The sequence below is a fragment of the Carassius auratus genome, chromosome 50 (assembly GCF_003368295.1).
Source record: "Carassius auratus strain Wakin chromosome 50, ASM336829v1, whole genome shotgun sequence".
NCBI classification, from domain to species: domain Eukaryota; kingdom Metazoa; phylum Chordata; class Actinopteri; order Cypriniformes; family Cyprinidae; genus Carassius; species Carassius auratus.
In genome coordinates this window covers 19123500-19129054 of record NC_039292.1, presented here as the reverse complement: position 1 = coordinate 19129054, position 5555 = coordinate 19123500, and the positions used below count along the sequence as shown (strand labels likewise).

Genomic DNA, 5555 nt, shown 5'->3' with positions numbered 1-5555 from the left:
ATTTAAGTTATTTATATATTAGGTGTAGCACACTATTACAGCTGTTACTCTATTGTATATTGTGAAACGTTGCATTGACCAATCAGCATCTAGCACTGTATATATCCATTATTTTAATGATTAATGTATTTTTTTTTTCTTGCAGTAGGATTCGTGTCAAGTGTTTGTCCTTTCTGGTTTCTTGGATAAACAGCTTTGGCTGATCTTGGCAGCTAAAGGCGATTCTTGCGTGAAAATCAGATTTGCGGATTCTGTTATTCTTACCTTTAGATAATATTTGCTTTGCCTTTTCCCCCACCAAATCTTATTAGCCATCTGGTATCCGTTTTTAACAACACAATCAATTTCAATGAGATGAGAGCTTTATGTATTTGACAAATAGATAATTGGCCTTACTTAACCCTGACCTTAAAGTGCCACTTTGTCAGAGTATAATCTGCTCAGAATTATTGAAGCATTCAATTAACCAGATTAAATGACACAACCCTGCAGACAGAGAGCATGTCTCTCTCTCTCTCTCTCTCTCACTTTAATTATCTGATGGTGTTTGTTGTGGAGATGTTTAATGGGACTTCTCTGTATTGTATGGATCAAGCCCTTCACCTACTGAGTGGCTCTGTTCCAAAACCTAGCAATCTGCATCACTGTCTGCTGTCTTCATAAGAAGATATCAGATTTTCACATTTGTAAGCATTTAATTTACATAAAAGAATCATCTGTTAATAGTTAGGTATTGTTTCATAAGTATATCAGTAAATGATAACAAATACATTTTCTCATATGTGTAGAAATGTGAATATATAGTAACTTATAATCTGTTAAGCTTTTTATAATGTTTTTTTAATGCTTTATTAATGAAAGTTATTATAAGTGTTACCAAAATGATAAAAAATAAAGTTTTTTTTTTCTTTGTCCGTTATCTTGCTTTTGCAATTATTTATTTTTTAGCTTGTTGCAATGCATTTATAGACACACACACAAAATGCATATACAAAATAGATTCACTTGAGGAGAAAAAAAGTGTTACTAAATATTGAACATAATTACAATTTAAATATAGTTATTTTGGTTATGATAACTTAAAATAAAACTAAACAATACAACCATTTTTTCAAGTGAAATTAAACTCAGTTCATTTAGTTTTATTTTATTTTTAATTTATTATCACTTGAATTACTAAAATAACTAAAATAAAATACAAAATTAATAAAAGCTATAAGGCACAAATAAAATAATAATAATAATAATAACAAAATAAATAATTACAATGAAAAAAAAAAAAATACTAAGACTTAAAATAAAAACTGAAAATATATATATAAAATATATATAAAAAAACTAATTCCAAACAAAATCTACAATAGTATATCACTGTTATTAAAATAACACTATATTGTAACTGCGTGCGTGTGTGTGTTTGTGTGTGTGTCAACCTGAAAATCTGCCTCTCAGAAAGCAATGCGTTAAACCAGGCTGTCAGATCTTAATGAAGTGTCCTGGTGAGCCATATCAAAAGGTCTTTCCCTGCACACACACACACGCACACACACACACACACAGGTATCTTGTGATAAGTGGTGATGCGGATGGGATCAGTGTGGGGGGCTGATGTGATTTGACAGATGGACTCTGTGATGCCCGTGTATTGAGGTCTCTCTAATCGATTAGTTTTAGTTAAGTGCACTCTCAGATGATTGTGCCGCATCTTTATCGTTCCCCTCCGATACACCGACAACCTCTGGTGCCTCTCGCTGCAGCCTCCACCTGTTTGTGCAGAGGAAACCTATTATCTGAAATGATCAAATCTCAGCCGCACTTATTCTGTCTCTCTACAGTGTATGACATTCACTTCAATTACAGCACAGAGAAGCCAGTAGACAATGTGTTTTGGGCACAGCGCTTTTTCGGAGGATGCTGTTTGTAGGAGAGCGAGAAAAGAGACTTGGTTATGACTTGTGTGCTTTCTCTCTCTCAGCGCTCCCAGGGGCAGTTATTATGGTCAGTACCTGTGGGCATGGCTGGTTTGTGGCACAGACTCTCTTGCTCTCCAGGGCTCATTATTACAGCATGGCCACTAGCCCCAGGAGGAGGATTGGTCTCTCTCGCTCTCCCTCTGTCTTCCTCTCTTTTCTGGACTCTGGACAGACACAGTTCCCTACGGTAGCAGCAACAGTACCCTTAAACTTTCGCCAGACTGTTCAGGCCCTTACAGAAATCTGCTCATTCCCCATAACCCTCTGCTTTCCATCTCAGACAAAATGTATAATGCTTTATTTAAAGGTGATGTGTGCAATTTTTCCATGTTAAAATACTTTATCCTATCCTAGAAAGTATAGGTAAGCCATTTGTAGGTTGATTTCCCCCGAAAGAGTAAAAAGTAGGAGTGTGTGGCACTTTCTAAACAATGCAGTTTGTTTAAGCAGCCGGAGTTTGGAGTGGGATCAGCTGACCAGCTGACTTTAGTTTCGTAATACACACTTATTGTCGTTTTGGTTTATTGGACATGATATTCTAATAAAATCTGTCTTCATCTAAATATGTAAAGTAGCTCCGTATTAAAACACAACATTGTGCAAGCTGATAGGTACTTGACATGCAACCTGTTTGCAGTCCCATAATGTATCTTACTCAATATTTAAATGTTTGGCAAAAGCTGGTCCTGAAGTTCATCTGAAACCCTCCGCCTCCCCCAGCACCACCTGTCTAGATCTGCTTCATATACATATGTGTGTATATATATATATATATATATATATATATATATATATATATATATATATATATATATATATATATATATATATATACATATTACACAACAGTGAGTGACTCTAAAAGACTCAGTCAGTGTTATGCAAAATGTGAATCTGGCAGTGTTTTCGCCTAGTTTTGCCAACATTTTTCAAATTAGCCTATGTTGACTGTCTGTTATGCCGCTTAATATTGCAAACTGGTTTTTATCATAACAGTATTTTAATATATTATTATAATCATGAACACACTGGATTATATCGCAAAGTTGTACCATTTAACTGCATTTTATTCTAGTTATTTACTTGTGGCTTATGAACTGTCTTACATTCACAATAAATAGATAAGGGTGGCGAGATGATTCATGATTCAGTTGATTCCTAAGGGTTTTCTCAACGAATATCTGTCGCAGTATGGAATTTAAGTGTGTCGCAAACTCATTTCAAGTGGAACATATACTTTCTAACTAAACAAAATAGCTTTTCTTAGCAATTAGCACAATGCTAAGCTAGTGAGCTACGCTGTTACATTGCAAGCAAGAGGCTAATTGATCACAAATAATAATTTGACCATATTTAGCATTTGTAAGATTTGGCTTGTGATGTGTGATTTAAAAGATTTTAAGAATAAATACTCCATGAAGAGATTTTATATCATTGTATAACCTACTAGAAAGTCTCAGTCAGTGGATTCTGTGGGGAGATAGATTCTTGCATGACACTAGCTGATATATAGCTGCAATTATTTGTTTAAAGAAAGGTTTTATGTGTAGATGAGGTTGCTATAAGCTTTGACCTGATAGCTGTACCTTTCTCCATGATGGTGGGTGCTTAAAGGAGGATGCATGACAGGAATATATAAAAGAAAACAAAGGATCAATAAGCTGTTTCCTGCTGTTTTAATGGACCGTGATTGGATTGGCACACTGTTTGGATGGGCTTAAAGGAATACACAATTTATTCATTTAGTAAAAACACTATATATTAGATATTAACTGAACGTGTGTATCTTAAGCTTGAAACTGGTTAAACGTTTTATCTATTAAAGCAGAAAAAATGCTGTCATTTATTTGACAATTGATATTATAGTATCTCTTCATACCTTTTTATGAATTATCCAGATGGACTCTGTAAGCTGCTGGATTCCTTGTAGGAGCTAATAACTGTAGCTGCTGTTTGTTTGAGAACGGCCCATTAAATGAACCACGGAGGGCTTTCCTGAGTGGAGTGTGCATTAGCAATGAGCAAAACCAGGTGGTAAACTTCTCCAGCTTTAATTAAAATCCCTTAATTCCAGCGTTTGAACCCCAGGCTGTATTTCACAGGCGAGAGGGAGGCAGTCCGGAAGCTTCTTTGCTCGGCTCTGATGCATGGCCCCCTGTTGACACGCACTCATTTTGATATATACGAGCGGATGAATCTCTAATTACGTTTTGGCATGGTCTCTGAAGTTACTTAGCATTGCACTTAATTATTTTTATACTGACGCTTTAACAGTAAAGTACTGTGGTGTAAATTAGGCAAATCCATCTCTTTTTTTTTTTTTCGCATTGAAACCCATTGATACAATTTGCTGTTGTTATTGCTATTTATTTATTTATTGTGTATGTTAGCTATTTTATTATTTATGTGTATAAGCTTACAGGACCTGATAAAATATAATTTCTTAGTATATTCTCGTTTAGATTTTTAATGGTTGCTTAAAGGCCAATAATGTTTTAATGGCAGAGCTGATTGGTTGCTCATACAGCGAGGGTCCCCTGATGGGTCGGTGGAACCCAGGTGTCGTGTCATTTCCTGTGTAAGTGAACTCAGTGCACAGAACCTCTTGTCGCTCGTCAACACAAACACACACACACCCACACTGCTCACCTGAGATACAGTTTAATTGTTCCCAATTAAAGTTGTACATGAATTGCCTGTAATTAAACACGTGCACAGTTCATTAGTGCCCCCTAAAACAAAAGGGCTTCATTTTTATGTGTGTATAACTGTCATGAAAATGAATCTATGTTGCTCTATAGGGTATTTGTCTTTCCCTAAGGTTTTAGTTAGAAAGGTGTACCTGGAATAAGACATTTTAAAGTTTGATTCAACTGTACAAAGTCATATTTTACCAGCTTGTTACAATATAAGTAAATAAAAGAAAAATATTGTTTTAGTAAACATGAAAAGCATGGACATGCAGCCTACTTTCAATGCGATACAATACACACACACACAAAAAAGACTAACATAATGTAATTGCATTAGTTATATGGATCAATTTTAGAACTCTGGAATTGATCAAACCAATAAAAGAAAACGATTCATTATTTTTAAACTAATGAAATCTCAAAGGGCCTTTTAAAGATAACCAATTAAGCAGAATAGGTGCCAATGAAAAAGAATCATCTCTTCTATCTCTGTTGTCTTAACGAACAGCTCAGAAAGTGGGAAAGCCTGGGAAAACTGCTTACTGCCATCTTGCAAAGAAATTACACACAAAGAAAGGGTAGACTCTCTGAAGGATTAACACTTAATTATGTCTTAATTAGCATAATTATGCATGCTAATAGCATCTCAAATGGATAGCGGTTGTCGAGAGGATTAAACCATCTGTAATTGTAAGGGATTAATACATCATTTTTTTTTATTTCCAGCACCATTGTAACTCTTCCTCTTGCAAGTGCCTCTCATTAATCAATTTCACTTAAATGACGTTTAACTTTTGGTGCTTTTTCATAATACATCATTAGGGTCATCGCTGCACAGCAATGAGACAAGACTAATGAGATCTCAGGTGGATCCTTATAACTGAACAAA

The 5555-nt window shown here is 35.0% G+C and overlaps 1 long non-coding RNA gene across 1 annotated transcript; it reads right to left on the bottom strand.

Annotated features, from left to right (window-relative positions):
- Positions 1 to 1372: 1372 nt before the first annotated feature.
- On the bottom strand, positions 1373 to 4128 carry LOC113066482 (uncharacterized). Its single transcript, XR_003279178.1, has 3 exons — positions 3853 to 4128; positions 2007 to 2155; positions 1373 to 1764 (listed from the first exon to the last, which is right to left on the bottom strand). It is a non-coding gene; the product is annotated as an uncharacterized LOC113066482 (long non-coding RNA).
- Between the last annotated feature and the right edge of the window lie 1427 nt (positions 4129 to 5555).